This window comes from Antedon mediterranea, chromosome 5 (assembly GCF_964355755.1).
Source record: "Antedon mediterranea chromosome 5, ecAntMedi1.1, whole genome shotgun sequence".
NCBI lineage: Eukaryota > Metazoa > Echinodermata > Crinoidea > Comatulida > Antedonidae > Antedon > Antedon mediterranea.
This window is the reverse complement of record NC_092674.1, coordinates 5,973,386-5,991,790: the sequence shown is the minus strand read 5'-3', so window position 1 is coordinate 5,991,790 and position 18,405 is coordinate 5,973,386. Positions and strand designations below refer to the sequence as shown.

The 18,405-nt window shown below is 34.8% G+C and overlaps 19 non-coding genes across 19 annotated transcripts; all 19 read right to left on the bottom strand.

Moving 5' to 3' along the window:
* Positions 1–392: 392 nt before the first annotated feature.
* Trnaw-cca (transfer RNA tryptophan (anticodon CCA)) lies at positions 393–464 on the bottom strand. Its single transcript has one exon. It is a non-coding gene; the product is annotated as a tRNA-Trp (tRNA).
* An 82-nt stretch (positions 465–546) lies between these two features.
* Trnaw-cca (transfer RNA tryptophan (anticodon CCA)) lies at positions 547–618 on the bottom strand. Its single transcript has one exon. It is a non-coding gene; the product is annotated as a tRNA-Trp (tRNA).
* Positions 619–700: 82 nt separating this feature from the next.
* Positions 701–772, bottom strand: Trnaw-cca (transfer RNA tryptophan (anticodon CCA)). Its single transcript has one exon. It is a non-coding gene; the product is annotated as a tRNA-Trp (tRNA).
* An 82-nt stretch (positions 773–854) lies between these two features.
* Positions 855–926, bottom strand: Trnaw-cca (transfer RNA tryptophan (anticodon CCA)). The gene has a single exon. It is a non-coding gene; the product is annotated as a tRNA-Trp (tRNA).
* An 82-nt stretch (positions 927–1,008) lies between these two features.
* Positions 1,009–1,080, bottom strand: Trnaw-cca (transfer RNA tryptophan (anticodon CCA)). The gene has a single exon. It is a non-coding gene; the product is annotated as a tRNA-Trp (tRNA).
* Positions 1,081–1,162: 82 nt separating this feature from the next.
* Trnaw-cca (transfer RNA tryptophan (anticodon CCA)) lies at positions 1,163–1,234 on the bottom strand. Its single transcript has one exon. It is a non-coding gene; the product is annotated as a tRNA-Trp (tRNA).
* An 82-nt stretch (positions 1,235–1,316) lies between these two features.
* Positions 1,317–1,388, bottom strand: Trnaw-cca (transfer RNA tryptophan (anticodon CCA)). Its single transcript has one exon. It is a non-coding gene; the product is annotated as a tRNA-Trp (tRNA).
* An 82-nt stretch (positions 1,389–1,470) lies between these two features.
* On the bottom strand, positions 1,471–1,542 carry Trnaw-cca (transfer RNA tryptophan (anticodon CCA)). The gene has a single exon. It is a non-coding gene; the product is annotated as a tRNA-Trp (tRNA).
* An 82-nt stretch (positions 1,543–1,624) lies between these two features.
* Trnaw-cca (transfer RNA tryptophan (anticodon CCA)) lies at positions 1,625–1,696 on the bottom strand. The gene has a single exon. It is a non-coding gene; the product is annotated as a tRNA-Trp (tRNA).
* An 82-nt stretch (positions 1,697–1,778) lies between these two features.
* Trnaw-cca (transfer RNA tryptophan (anticodon CCA)) lies at positions 1,779–1,850 on the bottom strand. Its single transcript has one exon. It is a non-coding gene; the product is annotated as a tRNA-Trp (tRNA).
* Positions 1,851–1,932: 82 nt separating this feature from the next.
* Positions 1,933–2,004, bottom strand: Trnaw-cca (transfer RNA tryptophan (anticodon CCA)). The gene has a single exon. It is a non-coding gene; the product is annotated as a tRNA-Trp (tRNA).
* An 82-nt stretch (positions 2,005–2,086) lies between these two features.
* On the bottom strand, positions 2,087–2,158 carry Trnaw-cca (transfer RNA tryptophan (anticodon CCA)). Its single transcript has one exon. It is a non-coding gene; the product is annotated as a tRNA-Trp (tRNA).
* Positions 2,159–2,240: 82 nt separating this feature from the next.
* On the bottom strand, positions 2,241–2,312 carry Trnaw-cca (transfer RNA tryptophan (anticodon CCA)). Its single transcript has one exon. It is a non-coding gene; the product is annotated as a tRNA-Trp (tRNA).
* An 82-nt stretch (positions 2,313–2,394) lies between these two features.
* On the bottom strand, positions 2,395–2,466 carry Trnaw-cca (transfer RNA tryptophan (anticodon CCA)). Its single transcript has one exon. It is a non-coding gene; the product is annotated as a tRNA-Trp (tRNA).
* A 428-nt stretch (positions 2,467–2,894) lies between these two features.
* Positions 2,895–2,966, bottom strand: Trnaw-cca (transfer RNA tryptophan (anticodon CCA)). The gene has a single exon. It is a non-coding gene; the product is annotated as a tRNA-Trp (tRNA).
* A 647-nt stretch (positions 2,967–3,613) lies between these two features.
* Trnaw-cca (transfer RNA tryptophan (anticodon CCA)) lies at positions 3,614–3,685 on the bottom strand. Its single transcript has one exon. It is a non-coding gene; the product is annotated as a tRNA-Trp (tRNA).
* A 195-nt stretch (positions 3,686–3,880) lies between these two features.
* On the bottom strand, positions 3,881–3,952 carry Trnaw-cca (transfer RNA tryptophan (anticodon CCA)). Its single transcript has one exon. It is a non-coding gene; the product is annotated as a tRNA-Trp (tRNA).
* Positions 3,953–4,156: 204 nt separating this feature from the next.
* Trnaw-cca (transfer RNA tryptophan (anticodon CCA)) lies at positions 4,157–4,228 on the bottom strand. The gene has a single exon. It is a non-coding gene; the product is annotated as a tRNA-Trp (tRNA).
* Positions 4,229–4,502: 274 nt separating this feature from the next.
* Trnaw-cca (transfer RNA tryptophan (anticodon CCA)) lies at positions 4,503–4,574 on the bottom strand. The gene has a single exon. It is a non-coding gene; the product is annotated as a tRNA-Trp (tRNA).
* Positions 4,575–18,405: the final 13,831 nt, after the last annotated feature.

Here is an 18,405-nt window from a genome sequence, read left to right as displayed (position 1 = left end):
AGCTTGTGATGATTGTATTCAAAAGGTGATCAATTGAATAAGCTGTAGTCATACCAGGCATGCGCATAAACGAGAAAAATAAATCTACATCCGGGTATTTTGCAGGTATTCTCCGGTGTCTTATTTGCTGGTAGAGAAGCTTTGCCTATTACTAGTATTATGCCCACTGTAGCGTTTACTGCGTGTACTGTAGGGTATTCCGGTACTCTACATTGATAGATGATAAAAGATACAGTTACATACATTCGATAATATTAAATAATATGTATTTACAATTTGGCTAGGCATTGATAGCCCTATGGCAAAAAAAAAAAATAAAATAAATAAATTTCCTCTTTTTACCCCCTGATGCCAGCTGTATATAATTTTAAAATGAAAAAAATAAATGTCACTGACCCCGACGTGATTTAAACACGCAACCTTCTGATCTGGAGTCAGACGCGCTACCGTTGCGCCACGGAGTCAGATGAAGTAGGAGACGTATTTAAAATGCCTTGGTAGTAAAATTAGTAATATGAACGTTATTATTTTCAAAATTTAAGTTACTGACCCCGACGTGATTTGAACACGCAACCTTCTGATCTGGAGTCAGACGCGCTACCGTTGCGCCACGGAGTCAGATGAAGTAGGAGAAGTATTTAAAGTGCCTTGGTTGTAAAATTAGTAATATGAACGTTATTATTTTCAAAATTTAAGTTACTGACCCCGACGTGATTTGAACACGCAACCTTCTGATCTGGAGTCAGACGCGCTACCGTTGCGCCACGGAGTCAGATGAAGTAGGAGAAGTATTTAAAATGCCTTGGTTGTAAAATTAGTAATATGAACGTTATTATTTTCAAAATTTAAGTTACTGACCCCAACGTGATTTGAACACGCAACCTTCTGATCTGGAGTCAGACGCGCTACCGTTGCGCCACGGAGTCAGATGAAGTAGGAGAAGTATTTAAAATGCATTGGTTGTAAAATTAGTAATATGAACGTTATTATTTTCAAAATTTAAGTTACTGACCCCGACGTGATTTGAACACGCAACCTTCTGATCTGGAGTCAGACGCGCTACCGTTGCGCCACGGAGTCAGATGAAGTAGGAGAAGTATTTAAAATGCCTTGGTTGTAAAATTAGTAATATGAACGTTATTATTTTCAAAATTCAAGTTACTGACCCCAACGTGATTTGAACACGCAACCTTCTGATCTGGAGTCAGACGCGCTACCGTTGCGCCACGGAGTCAGATGAAGTAGGAGAAGTATTTAAAATGCATTGGTTGTAAAATTAGTAATATGAACGTTATTATTTTCAAAATTTAAGTTACTGACCCCGACGTGATTTGAACACGCAACCTTCTGATCTGGAGTCAGACGCGCTACCGTTGCGCCACGGAGTCAGATGAAGTAGGAGAAGTATTTAAAATGCCTTGGTTGTAAAATTAGTAATATGAACGTTATTATTTTCAAAATTTAGGTTACTGACCCCGACGTGATTTGAACACGCAACCTTCTCATCTGGAGTCAGACGCGCTACCGTTGCGCCACAGAGTCAGATGAAGTAGGAGAAGTATTTAAAATGCCTTGGTTGTAAAATTAGTAATATGAACGTTATTATTTTCAAAATTTAAGTTACTGACCCCGACGTGATTTGAACACGCAACCTTCTGATCTGGAGTCAGACGCGCTACCGTTGCGCCACGGAGTCAGATGAAGTAGGAGAAGTATTTAAAATGCCTTGGTTGTAAAATTAGTAATATGAACGTTATTATTTTCAAAATTTAAGTTACTGACCCCGACGTGATTTGAACACGCAACCTTCTGATCTGGAGTCAGACGCGCTACCGTTGCGCCACGGAGTCAGATGAAGTAGGAGAAGTATTTAAAATGCATTGGTTGTAAAATTAGTAATATGAACGTTATTATTTTCAAAATTTAAGTTACTGACCCCGACGTGATTTGAACACGCAACCTTCTGATCTGGAGTCAGACGCGCTACCGTTGCGCCACGGAGTCAGATGAAGTAGGAGAAGTATTTAAAATGCATTGGTTGTAAAATTAGTAATATGAACGTTATTATTTTCAAAATTTAAGTTACTGACCCCGACGTGATTTGAACACGCAACCTTCTGATCTGGAGTCAGACGCGCTACCGTTGCGCCACGGAGTCAGATGAAGTAGGAGAAGTATTTAAAATGCCTTGGTTGTAAAATTAGTAATATGAACGTTATTATTTTCAAAATTTAGGTTACTGACCCCGACGTGATTTGAACACGCAACCTTCTCATCTGGAGTCAGACGCGGTACCGTTGCGCCACGGAGTCAGATGAAGTAGGAGAAGTATTTAAAATGCCTTGGTAGTAAAATTAGTAATACGAACGTTATTATTTTCACAATTTAAGTTACTGACCCCGACGTGATTTGAACACGCAACCTTCTGATCTGGAGTCAGACGCGCCACCGTTGCGCCACGGAATCAGATATAGGTAAATTAACATTTTTTGATCGCGACAAATTTGGACTTACGAATTATTCTCCAATTTCAAAATGTGAAAAGTTCGATTATTTATGTAGTATATCGGATTTCCTAATGAATTATTAATTGAAATTGTGACCGAATATGAATTCTGAAAAAAGAGGGTTATTAGAAATAAAACGATAATTTAGAATAAGTTTTATATCATCTCAATATTAGCACAACCGGATTGTGTCTATTCAAAATTTAACTTATATATAAGTTGGCCAATCAAAATGAATCCAACTGGATAGTTTAATTTGTAAAAAAAAAAGTAAAAAAATAAAACAAAGAATAAAAAATAAAAAAAATTTAAATTAAAAAAATGAATGTGAACTTAAGTAAATGATAATATTCCTAATATCATGTGTAATGTTATAAAAAATCTTACTGACCCCGACGTGATTTGAACACGCAACCTTCTGATCTGGAGTCAGACGCGCTACCGTTGCGCCACGGAGTCAGATACACAAATGGTTGTATGTTTGTAACGTGGATTTCCGTTGACATTTTAGGAAACTACCTCTTGGTCTTTCTGATCAGGGATGTATACAATTGGTTATTCCTCCCTGTTCTGATGTTGTTTGTGAATCAATTCGGGTGTCTAAGCCTTAAATAAATCAATTAAATAGATCTAACTTGGCAACTGAAATCATTGAATTTAAGGTGTCATAAAAAAAAAACATCAGCAAATATATTATGTAGATTCTGACAGCGATATTGATAAAGGTGAAATAGGCCTATCCACTTTTGGTTTGCCTAGATAGGTTGATTTAAGAATTAGTGTTTCTAAACAATTATTATTAGGCCTATTGTGTTAGAAAAGTTGAGGGAACTATACTAAACCGTCAGCATGACAGAATGGCGAATTGCCCTCTTAATTTTTTGTTATTCAATATTCGCCCCGTAACAACAATAGGCCTACCTCTGAAAACAATGGTTATTGTTTTATTTAGCAAAGTATAATTAATTAAATTCACGTTAGTGAGGAAGAGAGGATGGGTGTTGGATTAATGTTACCTATAGTTAAAAATGGTTTTGAATTTATTATTTACTATTTTAAAAATCTAGAATGAGTGTATTCTGTGGGAAAATATAAAACAAACTGACTGACCCCGACGTGATTTGAACACGCAACCTTCTGATCTGGAGTCAGACGCGCTACCATTGCGCCACGGAGTCAGATAGTTTAACGTGCAACAGTAACTAGGCCTATATACATAAAATATACATATAAAATATACATATTTTTTATTGACATTTGATAAACAGAGTATAACTATTATAGCTAATTATTAAAACAAAACAAAAACTTGAATATGAATCGTAATTTAAATTAAACATCATTTATGATGTGAGAGATGAGAAAAAGTTAACTGACCCCGACGTGATTTTAACACGCAACCTTCTGATCTGGAGTCAGACGCGCTACCGTTGCGCCACGGAGTCAGATACAGGTGTTTAACTTGTTTTCCGGTATCTGCATTTTTTATTTGTTCGCATTCATTTATTTATTATTATTATTAAGTTGGGTTGGACTACTCTACATTCTTTAGTTATACACATTTTAAATGTATTGTCTTCGATTTAAAAAAAAAATAAAAAATGTTAAACCCGAACTGACTTCCAGTTGCAATTTATAAATAATCTGACTGACCCCGACGTGATTTGAACACGCAACCTTCTGATCTGGAGTCAGACGCGCTACCGTTGCGCCACGGAGTCAGATGTGATTGTTTGAATTTTCTAAATGAATTACTATCATTCATAGGCCTATAAGTTAATTTATTGATACAGTACAAATAGTCTATATGAAAAAGAAAAAAACATTTGTTATTTGTTCACATTCATCTATTATTATTAAATTAAGTGGTGGGTATGGACTACTTGACATACTAGTTATACACATTTTAAATGTATTGTCTTCGATTTGAAAACATAAAAAAGAAAAAAATTAAAACCCGAACTGACTCCGTTGAAATGTAATAAAAAATCTGATTGACCCCGACGTGATTTGAACACGCAACCTTCTGATCTGGAGTCAGACGCGCTACCGTTGCGCCACGGAGTCAGATAGATTGTTTTCGATTCCCAAAGTTATTACTCATTTATTGTCATTAAATTATAGGCCTACTGATTAATATATTATTACAGTACTAATATTTTTTTTACGTTGTAAGTTTTGATATGCCTCATTATTATATTAGTTTTTGATATTTAATTTCATTTTGTGTATTTAATTTTAAAGACATTTTCCTGTTATAAGGTTTGAAAGCAATCACTTTTGTTTGATTTTAGATCTAATATCTTTAATTAGTAACTAATGGATAATACAACATATGGACGTATAATCAGGGAGTTGTAAAATAATTATTATTTTACAACTCCCTGGTATAATTGAGAACAAACTGGTTACCTTTTAAACAAATTAAGGTAACTTATTGGCGGTTAAAATTGAATAATTAACGAAATTAACTAATTAATTGGTAAAGCACATTTTGCAATTTGGTTGGTAATAAGTAGGTGTTTGATATCGCAATCTGGCAGGAACAACGATATCCACGTCAGTTCCTGTGTAAGCCGCCTTCCATTCCCGTTGTGTTTCACACGAGATTTTGTTTGGTCTTGTTTCAATATAGTACATTAGACTTAAAGATGTATTGCCTCCCAAAAACATGAAAAATGAAGATTAATTAAATCAGACTTTGAATAGGTTATTTTGTAGTTTTAATCAAGTTAATCCCATTCATAAAAAAAAAGAATGTTTTCTTATATAAAATGACAAAATAAATGGTCAAATTGAATCAAAAACCCATTGCTGGCAGCCAATTTGACTACTTTTGCTTTAAATTGCAGTTTTTTTTTCAGGTAAATATATTTTTTTTTTCGATTTAATTTTTGTTCAAAGTGGATAACTATTATGTGTTAATTAAAATAGCATATTCAACAACAAAAAATGTAAAAAAAATATTTTTTTCAGGGAGACAATACATCTTTAAGAAACGATTAAATAGTTTAAAAACTGTTGATGTGTAACGGAAAAGTTAACATGATTATTTGAAAGTAGAGTAAAAAAAGGACGATGAATAATGATATAATATACGAATAAAGGCCTAATGATGAATGGATTGATTGATGGATGGATGGATGGATGGATGGATGGATGAATGAATGAATGAATGAATGAATGAATGGATGGATGGATGAATTGATTGATGAATTAATTGATTGATTGATGAATGAATGAATGAATGAATGAAAGGATTGACTGGTTGATTGATGGATGGATGGATTGATGAAGGAATGAATGATTTGATGGGTGGATGGATGAATGAATGGCATGACAAGCGAGCCATTTTTCAGGAAACTATTTCGTCATGGATGGAGTCAGATAAATAATAAGATAAACATTTGCAGTTCAACTTTGTTATAATACATTGTTGTGAACGAAAACAAAACCTTATTGGATTGATTGTTATCAATTGAATGCACCTGCAAATGTTATTATAGATGAGAAAGTGAAAACTTGGCACACCCTGTGTAAAATCATAAAAAGCTTTCATTATTTAAAACTTGCCTAGTTGACTACAATAAAGCAATCAGTATAGAAAGATTATTTGTACGTCTGATGAAAATGTCTTCTTTTACGAATGAATTGACAACAGAGAATAAAAACAAACGTGAATACGGGTCTGATGATATGGAAAGGCACCAGGAAAATGGAAACGAAGTGTCAACAGTGGTGGACAGAGATCCAGAAACCGTGTCTTCGTTGAATGGAAGAGACACAGACGATGCAAGCAGTATCCAAATGGAAAGAGAAAAAGCAGCATTTTCTACATTTGAAAACATGCAGAATAATAGTAGATTCGTTGAAGATGGTCGTGTTTCGTCAATGATTGTGTTTTTCTGCTTAATTTCATTTTACATTGCTTTTCTATTTGCGTTCTACAGTAGCGGACGCTATGCTGTGCATAGTGACATTTTGGATTGGATTGTTATCATTATCCATTCGATTTCCATGATAATAATGATGTACATTCTGCGAAAGAAGAAATCATGGCAATGGTTAGGCATTATTAAAAGTCCGCAAACTTGTTTGTTCTCGAACGATGAACTTCGACCTCTTCTTTTGGAGTCTGAAGATGTACACTCTCGAACCGCTTCTGAACCTCTTATCGGTGTTTATATCTTTGGAATTTTTAACATTATTTTGTCAATGATGTATATTACAGTTATTGGAAGATGTGTCCCTTTATTAACTAGCCGCACTGATAAATACCGTATCATTGTTTTCATAACATCTAACTGTTTGCAAGTGTTTTTTACAATTGCTCAAGTGGCGTTCTTTAGATGTTTCAAATGTGCCTCCTTCAAGAACTGTTCTTTGTTCCAATATGCATTCATCTTAACCATGTCTGCGAACATCCTAAGCTGGATGGAAAGCATTACAAAGGAAAGTTGTGCTGTGCTTGGGATAAAAGCAGAATATCAAGAATTGGATTGGCGATTGATTGATTTACAATCAGCAAATTCATCAAACAGCAAAGATGAAGTTGTCTGGTGCTACAATCAACTCTTGATACAAAATCCTTTACAGACGTTCTTGAGTATTTTCCAGCCATTTTCAAAAGAGTACAATATTTTGGCTGTTAGTATTCTTCTACACTTCTGGACGAGTTTGCAGTCGAGTGATAGTAATGTCGCTATGCGTACACATGGGAATATGCCAAATGGTGGTACTATAAATACCAACGCTAACATCAATGACAGAGATCGCGTAAGAAGGCGCTGCATACGGACATCTATTCCTAACGAAAACATAAACAATCACGTGACGTTGCAGTCTATGGAACGTAAATCAGGCAAGATTAACTGCAGTCGTTGTTTATGGATCGTGTTGCTAATATCTATCTTACTGCTATCTGCATTTATGATATTTATGATATGTACGACAGAGTTCCTAACTCTAATCCAACATAATATTGTTGGTGTCTTACAAATATATACTCTAGCATTTTACAAAGCTACAATGATCATTGCTATAATACTTGGAAATAAGTACCTTGATAAAAATCGACAAGAATTCTGTAAATCGCTAAACAGAAGCGAAATGCTTCTTCTGTTTTGCCTAATCGGTGTATTTGTGTTAAGCTGTTGTAATGGTGTATCGGCAACTGGTAACTTGATAGAAGATTTTAAGAATCTCACAAATACGGAAAAAATCGATTCATCTGCAATTAGTTACAACCTAACCAAACAGATCGGTCTTATTTTAATGATAGTAATAAACATAGTACAGTCAAGTATGCAAACAATACTCATCCTGAAAACTCGAAGAACCGTAAGTGTCGATAATGACGCTAAAGTTATCATTCATCGTTGTTTTATTTATTTAATGATAGCTAATGCCACTCACTGGCTGAGTGATATTTTCGTATCCCCTGATTCTAAAATGTACTCTTCCGATACAAATGATTTAATGTTCGGAAAGTCCATTATCATTATTAACATTATATTCTTTCCACTTGCTGCATATTATCGGTTCACTTCAGTCGATTTACTCTATCACGCCAATAAAACTTTAAAGAAGGGGCACGAATAGGCACAAGGTTCAGATGTATTATTTGAGACCAGTGTAATCCATCGAAAATTCTTTACATGAAGGAAGCGTTCTAAAATATCGCATAGAAATCAGAATCTATGCTAAGTTTACCTAATAAAAAGATGATACAATACGACCGAAAGTAAATAATATTTTACGATATAAACACAATTATTATTGAAATTGAAACTAAATAAGAACTAGAAACAAATTTTCCCTTTTTACGGAATTAGTTCCGTACACATTGATTCGGCTGTGCAAGGATCACATTGAAGGATAGTAATCGACTATTGTAGGATTGGAAAACTATGTCTTGTTCTTACAATGCAATGACATCAGATGCAGAGATAAAATTAGAACCTCAAAAAAGCTCTTCGTGTGTGGATGGAAAGTCGGACGTCGGTCAAAATATTCCTAATGGTACAAGCAGTTTCATCCAAGATGGCCGTTTATCGTCAATGATTGTTTTGTTCTGCATAATTTCATTTTACACTGCTTTGCTTTTTGCTTACTATAGTAGCGGACGCTATAGCATTCATGGGGACATTTTGGATTGGATTGTTATCATTATCCATTCGATTTCCATGGTAATAATGATGTACATTCTGCGAAAGAAGAGATCATGGCAAGAGCTTGACTTTATTAGATATCCTCAAAGACAGAGGCTACCTAGTGATGAACGTCAACCACTTCTTTTAGAAGAAGGGGGAGAGATAAAATCACAAAACGTCTCTGAGCCTCTTTTTGGCGTTTATGTCTTTGGTACCTTGAACATCATTCTATCAGTAACGTACATTATACTTATTGGAATATGTGTCCCTTTACTATATAGAGGTATAGATAAATATCGACAGAGTGTGTATATAATGCACAACTTTTTCCAAGTATTTTTCACTTGCGTTCAAATGGCGTTCTTCAGAGGTTTCAAAGGCGCTTCCTTCAAAAACTGTACTTTTCTCCAATATGCATTTATCTTTACGATGTCTTCGAATATTCTCAGCTGGATGGATAGTGTTGGGAAGGAAAGTCTTGCTGTAAGTGGATTACCAGCTGAATATCAAGAACTGGATTGGCCACAGATTGACTTGCATCCAGTAAATGTGTCAACTAAAAACGATAAGGTCTTACTGTGCTACGATCAAATTCAAACTCCTCTACGTACATTCTTGAGCAGTCTTCAACCATTTCCGAAAGAGTATAATATTTTAGGTGCGAGTATTCTGCTGCACTATTGGATGAGTTTGCATCCCAAAGACAGTGCATCGACACGCACACGGATGGTAGAAAGTAGGCATACGTACGGAACTACAACCATCAACTACGACAACAGAAATCAAGTTAGAAGGCGCTGCAGAACAGTTCGCACGAGCACCGGTATGCCAGAAGAACGCACAGCAAGCAAGATTAACTATAACTGCTGTCAATGGATAGCATTGACAGTATTTATCTTACTACCATCTGTTTTTATTATAGGTATGACAGAATTGTATACCTTTATCCAATATGAAATATTTGGTACCATACTAGTATTTGCGCTGTTGATTTACAAATCTACCATGATTATTGCTGTATTTTTTACCAATAAGTACTTTAATCAAACTCAACAACGATTTTGTAAATCTTTGAACAGAAGCGAATCACTTCTTCTGTTCTGCCTCATCGGTTTATTTGTGTTGAGCTGCTGTGACGGTGTTTCTGCAACTGGAAAATTGATAACAGATTTCCAGAATCTCACAGAAACGGCGGGAATCAACAAATATGATATTAATGATAGCATAGCAAGACAAGTCGGTCTCATTTTATTGGCAGTTGTAAGCTTAGTACAAACAAGTCTGCAAACAATGCTCATCATAAACATTCGACGAATTACGAGTATCGATAATGACGCTAAAGTTATCATTCGTCGTTGTTTGAATTATTTAATGATAACCAATGCCACTATCTGGCTTAGTGATATAGTTGTGAATCCGGACTCCAACACATGCTATTCGGATACGTACGAGTTTATGTTTGGAAACACAATGGTAATTATTATCATCATTTTTCGTCCACTTACTGCATATTATCGATTCTCTTCAGTAGAATTGATCAACCAAGCTAGTCAATCTTTGAAGAATTGACTAACCTCCATGTAAGACTCATTGAATAATCCATTAAGTATAAACTCTGCTGTTCTATGCAATCCAGAGGACTTAATTAATAATTGCTTTTAATTTTGATAGTAATTTTTTTGAAAACAATTTTGATTACGGATTTCTGCAAGATCTTGAAAGAAAATAAGAACATATTGGACTTTGTCAATCAAAACTGATTTATGTTTAAATATATTGTATAAATAGTGTTTATGAAGGGATTTTGATATGAATTGTAATTATATATTATATATTTTTCGATGTCGCTTGCAAATTCGCTTCAATTTGACCAATCTGTAGCGTTCCACACTTTCACAATTTTGTTAATTAACAATACTCTCTATCTCCACAGAACATTTTTAAATAAGACAGAAAGCCTGTTAATTTTTTTTTTAGTTTTGTGATAATGTAGTTTTAAAATTTTATAAAAAATTAAACCGCTTTCGTAAAACAAAAAATTCTTTTCACATAAATTGTTAAAGTACAGTAGTTTTTGATTAAATAAATGTTATGTTTCTTGAATTTGAAATAGATTCGCTTTGTTTTGTTTTTAAGGAAGTTAAAAAAGTGGCGCTAAACACAACAATGAGTTAGGCCTGCAACTAGTCAATTAAGATACGTTTCACTATCAACAAATGCTCTTTAACTCGAACAGACGACCAGAGATAGAGAATTATATTAAAAGTATATTTGTACAGATACCAATAACATTTTCTGTCGTTTCACCAACCATGTTAAGTTTGGCCGAAATCGATGAACACCATATGTCTACGAAGAGGTTTATACTCGGACATGAGCATTACCACCGGTTCTATTGACCAAGCGTGAGTGTAATCCATCAAACATTCTTCACATGAAAGTAGCGCTCTGAGATATCGCATAGAAATCAGAATATATGCTAAGTTTACCTAATACAGTAGATGATACAATACGACCGAAAGTGAATCATCATCAGAATAAGAAACAAATTTTCGCTTTTTACGAAATTAGTTTAGTACACATTAGGCCTAATTCGGCTGTGCAAAGATCACATTGACGGATAGTAATCGTCGACTAGTAGGATTCTCAGCTTGATGGATAGTGTCGGAAAAGAAAGTCTTGCTGTAAGTGGAATACCACCGGAATATCAGGAACTGGATTGGCCACAGGTTGACTTGCATCCAATAAATGTGTCACCTAACAAGGCCATATAGATGGCTGCAGTCGCGTGCTCAAGTTAGTGTTTACTCCGACCAACCGACCGAAATTGCTGAACATGTTAAAAAATGTAAAAACATTTATATTATTTTAATTTACACGTGCGTAGCCTATCACTTTTGACGTTCTCGTCGTATAACGTAATTTCGAGTTGAAAAGTAAGTCAAGAAAACAGAAATCGGGCAAAAAGAGTGCGTATTAACATTTAACGCGTAGTTCGCGTGCAAAAATCTGCGCACTCGTGACAATTTTTTTAACGCTTAAAATTGCCTGAAACGTACTTTTATTTTATCGAAAATGTGTATGAGTACCAAATTTTATTTAATTTTGATTCATGCTTGTGTAGATATGATTACAAACGTGATTTCGTTAAAGCGTGCGTAGCCCGCGTAATTTTGTATTGCGCACCGTGAAAACATAACCACATCGATTCCTTGCCATAAAGAATATACTGTGAAAAATTGACTTAGCTAGATTAAACTGATATCAAGATAAGGTCATATACAAGTTAGTGTTTACCGACCGACCAACCAACCGACCGACATAGTGAGCTGTAGAGTCGCGTTGCACGCGACTAAAAACGGTAAGGTCTTACTGTAATGATTGGAAACGAAAACTCGAAAATTCAATCAACCGTAACATTAAATCAATCAATGAAAGATCTAATGATGAAATTGGGAAATAACCTTATTATATCCATTCTTCGGGGCATACCCACACTGTATACACTAAAACGCATAGTATTGGGACGGATTGTATTCATACCCTTATACAAATAATGTACAATACTGTACTAGTTTCAAACTACAGGAAATAATTACAGTGTCAGTTGTATGGTGTAGATTGAGAAGAATAAGAATAATAATGTCTTCACTTGGAAATGGAAAGGCAACAGAAAATGGAAGTGAACACTTGTCTGTTGTGGAAAAGAAGCAGCAATCTAACATGTCTTTTGAGGATGGACACTCAATAGATATTGACGGGTCTTGTGTGGAAAGACAGCTAGAAAAAGATAATATAAATTCTTCGTCTGAAGAGGAAATGATAACAATTGCGGAAATAGATGAAGAACCTCAAAATTTGTGTGGGGATGAAAGTGAACAATTGGGTGATCAAAGCAATTCTACTGATACAAGCAGTTTCGCCCAGGATGGCCGTTTATCGTCAATGATTGTGTTTGTCTGCTTAATTTCATTTTACACTGCTTTTATGTTTGCTTTCTACAGTAGCGGACGCTATATTCTCCATGGTGACATTTTAAATTGGATTGTTATCATTATTCACTCAATTTCTATGATGATGATGATATACATTCTGCGAAAGAAGAAATCATGGCAAGAAATTGACTGGATTAGATATCCTCAAAGAAAGTCGTTAGCAAGTGATGAACGTCAACTACTCCTTTTAGAAGATTGTCAAAGGAAGTCCGAAAACGTCCACGAACCTCTTGTCGGCGTTTACGTCTTTGGTGCGTTAAATATTGTTCTATCGATTACGTATATTGTACTTATTGGAATGTGTGTTTCTTTATTAACTATTGATAAAGAAAAATATCAAAAGAGTGTATATATTATATACAATTACTTACAAGTGTCTTTCACTTGTATTCAGATGGCTTTCTTCAGATGTTTTAAAGGGGCCTCCTTTAAAAACTGCTCTGTTTTCCAATATGCATTCCTCTTTACGATGTCTTCGAATATTCTCAGCTTGATGGATAGTATTGGAAAGGAAAGTCTTGCTGTAAGCGGTATGCCAGCTAAGTACCAAGAAATAGACTGGCTGCCAGTGAATATGTCAAATAACATATGGTGCGACGACCAAATTCAAACTCCTTTACGTACATTCTTGAGCAGTCTTCAACCATTTCCGAAAGAGTATAATATTGTGGGTGTAAGTATTCTGCTGAACTATTGGTTGAGTTTGCATCCCGAAGACAGAAATACAGCCACACGCACAAGGATGGACGGAACTACAACCACCAATTACAATGACAACAGCGTTAGAAGGCGGTGCAGAACACGTACTACTATTCCAGATTATAGAGTAAACGAACGCACAACAAACAATACTAACTATAACTGCTGTCAATGGATAGCATTGGCAGTATTTATTTTACTACCATCTGTTTTTATTATAGGTATGACAGAATTGTATACCTTTATCCAATATGATATATTTGGTACCATACAAGTATTTGCGCTGTTGATTTACAAATCTACCATGATTATTGCTGTAGTTTTGCCAATAAGTACTTTAATCAAACTCAACAACGATTGTGTAAATCTTTGAACAGAAGTGAATGACTTCTTCTGTTCTGCCTCATCGGTTTATTTGTGTTGATCTGCTGCGACGCTGTTTCTGCAACTGGCAAATTGATAACAGATTTCCAGAATCTCACAGAAACGGCGGGAATCAACAAAAAGGATAATAATCATAGCATAGCCAGACAAGTCGGTCTCACTTTATTAGCAGTTGTAAGCTTAGTACAAACAAGTCTGCAAACTATGCTCATCATAAACATTCGACGAATTACGAGTATCGATAATGACGCTAAAGTTATCATTCGTCGTTGTTTGAATTATTTAATGATAACCAATGGCACTATCTGGCTGAGTGATATAGTTGTGAATCCGGACTCCAACACATGCTATTCGGATACGTATGAGTTTGTTCGGAAACACAATGGTAATTATTATCATCATTTTCCGTCCACTTACTGCATATTATCGATTCTCTTCAGTAGAATTGATCAACCAAGCTAGTCAATCTTTGAAGAATTGACTAACCTACAGGTAATACTCATTGAATAATCCATTAAGTATAAACTCTGCTGTTCTAAACAATCCAGAGGACTTAATTAATTATTGCTTTTAATTTTGATTGTAATTTTTTGAAAAAAATTTTGATTACGAATTCCTGCAAGAACTTGAAAGAAAATAAGAGAACGTTGACCTTTGTCAATCAAAACTGATTTATGTTTAAATATATTGTATAAATAGTGTTTCTGAAATGATACGAATTGTAATTGTATATTATATATTTTTTGCTTTCGCTTGCAAATTTGCTTCAATTTGACCAATCTATAGCGTTCCATACTTTCACAATTTTGTTAATTAACTCTTATCTCTCTATCTAGACAGAACATTTTTAAACAAACAGAAAGCCTGTTAATATTTTTAGTTTTGTGATAAAGTAGTTTTTACATTTTAAAAACAATTAAACTGTTTTCGTAAAACAGAAAATTCTCTTTCCATAAATTGTTAAAGTACAGTAGTTTTTGATTAAATAAATGTTACGATTCTTGAATTTGAAATAGATTCGCTTTGTTTTGTTTTTTAAGGAAGTTAAACAAAATGGCGCTAATTCAATAATGAGTTAGGCCTGCAACTAGTCAATTGAGATACGTTTCACAATCAACAAATACTTTTGAACTCGAAGAGACGACCAGAGATAGAGAATTATATTAAAAGTATATTTGTACAGATACCAATAACATTTTCTGTCGTTTCACCAACCATGTTACGTTTGGCCGAAATCGATGAACACCATATGTCTACGAAGGAGGTTTATACTCGGACATGAGCGTTACCACCGGTTCTATTGACCAAGCGTGAGTGTAATCCATCAAACATTCTTCACACGAAAGTAGCGTTCTGAGATGTCGCATAGAAATCAGAATCTTTGCCAAGTTTACCTAATAGATGCAATACGACCGAAAGTTAATAATATTTTACGATATAATCACAATTATTATTCTTATCTATAAGATCAGAATAAGAAACAAATTTTCACTTTTTACGGAATTAGTTCAGTTCAGTTGATTCGGCTGTGCAAGGATCACATTAAAGGATAGTAATCGACTATTGTAGGATTGGAAAACTATGTCTTGTTCTTACAATGCAATGACATCAAATGCAGAAATAAAATTAGAACCTCAAAAAAGCTCTTCGTGTGTGGATGGAAAGTCGGACGATCAAAATATTCCTAATGGTACAAGCAGTTTTATTCAGGATGGCCGTTTATCGTCAATGATTGTGTTGTTCTGCTTAATTTCATTTCACATTGGTTTGTTGTTTGCTTACTATAGTAATGAACGCTATATTGTTCATGGGGACATTTTGGATTGGGTTGTCATCATTATCCATTCGATTTCCATGATAATAATGATGTACATTCTGCGAAAGAGAAGATCATGGCAAGAGCTTGACTTTATTAGATATCCTCAGAGACAGTTGCTACCTAGTGATGAACGTCAATCACTTTTAGAAGAAGAGGAAGAGATAAAATCACAAAATGTTTCTGAACCTATAGTCGGCGTTTATGTCTTTGGTACCTTGAACATCATTCTATCAGTAACGTACATTGTACTTATTGGAATATGTGTCCCTTTACTATATAGAGGTATAGATAAATATCGACAGAGTGTGTATGTAGTGCACAACTTTTTCCAAGTATTTTTCACTTGCGTTCAAATGGCGTTCTTCAGAGGTTTCAAAGGCGCTTCCTTCAAAAACTGTACTTTTCTCCAATATGCATTTATCTTTACGATGTCTTCGAATATTCTCAGCTGGATGGATAGTGTTGGGAAGGAAAGTCTCGCTGTAAGTGGAATACCAGATGAATATCAGGAACTGGATTGGCCACAGATTGACTTGCATCCAGTAAATGTGTCTAAAAATGATAAGGTCTTACTGTGCTACGATCAAATTAAAACTCCTCTACGTACATTCTTGAGCAGTCTTCAACCATTTTCGAAAGAGTATAATATTGTGGGTGCGAGCATTCTGCTGCACTATTGGATGAGTTTGCATCCCAAAGACAGAAATACAGCCACACGCACAAGAATGGTAGGAAGTGCATACGGAACTACAACCACCAATTACGGCAACAGAGATCACGTTAGAAGGCGCTGCAGAACAGTTCGCACGAGCACCGGTATGTCAGAAGATCGCACAACAAACAAGATTAACTATAACTGCTGTCAATGGATAGCATTGACAGTATTTATCTTACTACCATCTGTTTTTATTATAGGTATGACAGAATTTTATACACTTATTCAATATGATATATTTAGTTCCATACTGATATTTACTCTATCGGTTTACTCATCTTCAATGATCATTGCTACAATACTTTGCAAAAGATACCTTAACAATCGACAATTATTAATAAAGTCTCTAAACAGAAGCGAATCACTTCTTCTGTTCTGCCTAATCGGTGTATTTGTGTTGAACTGCTGTGACGGTGTTTCTGCAACTGGCAAATTGATAGCAGATTTCCAGAATCTCACAGAAACGGTGAAAATCAACAAATATGATATTAATCTGAACATAGCGAGACAGTTCGGTCTAATTTTACTGGCAGTTATTAGCTTAGTACAAACAAGTCTGCAAACAATGCTCGTCCTAAAAATTCGACGAATTACGAGTATCGATAATGACGCTAAAGTTGTCATTCGACGTTGTTTGAATTATTTAATGATAACCAATGCCACTATCTGGCTGAGTGAAATAGTTGTGAATCCGGACTCTAAAACATGCTATTCGGATGCGCTTGATTTTATGTTCGGAAACACAATGGTAATTATTATCATCATTTTTCGTCCATTTGCTGCTTATTATCGATTCTCTTCAGTAGAATTGATCAACCAAGCCAGTAAAGAATTGAATCCTACACTGACTTAATTACTGACTAGATCTTTTGTTTCCAGGGTGTATTTTTATATTCCCATCACAGTAAAACTTCTCACACGAGCCGCATAGGCTACCTGTATGCATGAGTTTGGACATCAGTCACCCGATACTCATACGTTACTATGTCTAGAGACATAAACCTCGGAAATCTTCAGTTTGTTTGTTTGTCTTCTTTTTCTCTATATATAATATAAATGACCGTGTTAGAATTGGCTGACATAGTTTGAACAATACCTTCGACGGATATTTCAGCCTTAATATAATGTTTGCTATGTTTTTGTTTCGGTACCATAATGCGTGATCAAAACAAGTTGAACATTTAATTGTTAGAGTTTAAATAGATTGAAGCTTTCTTCTATGTTTGAGAATTGTATTTAGCTAGCTTGTAATGCTGTAGAATTGATTAAAACATGAAAATGCGTTAAAACAAACAAAAATAAATACATTGTGTATGCAAATATTTACTTGTTAATTTTGTTTAGTTACAGACGGTTAAACATGATATTATAAAGAAGGATAATTGGTGAATGATTTATTCATGACCTTTGACACTAAATTCATGAATGATCTCTTATTTTTTGTTAATGTATTCCTTAAATACTCCTTGTGACATTTTTGCACAAATATGAGAGGTTTCCAGTACTGGCCAATTGATTTAATTCGATCGAACTATATTATAGATGAATCTTTTATTTTAGTGGATTGGAGCCCATGATAGCCCCTGCCTTGATCCCTGTGATCAGGGTGATGTCAGCGAGTGAGTGGCAGAACGGTTAGCCAGATTTCTATTTCAGGATAGTTGAGCCCACTACTAGATATTATACAATCAGAGTGCGTATAGGTTACATCATGGGTTACGTCATAGCCTAATTTAGAACATTATAAGATGACGCGGTTACTAGGTAACGATCGAGGAAATAAAATATATGCTGCATTGGGAATGTAACCTATGGTAATTTTATAAAACTTTTAAACTTAAGGAAATACTAGAAATTATTATTCTTATCTATAAGATCAGAATAAGAAACAATCGACAGCAACCAAACAACTTATCAAAAGAGCATTAATTGTAATCATGGATGAAATCAACCATAACATTCAATCAATGAAAAACCTAAAAATAAATAAGGAAATAACCTGCCTTAGTATACCTGACATTTAAATAAAATGCATAATAGCCAGCCGGATTATTATATGTAATTGTACAAGTTTTCAACGACAGGATATAGTTGTAGCTGGTAGCGTTGGATGGTGGAGTTTATCGATCTAGGA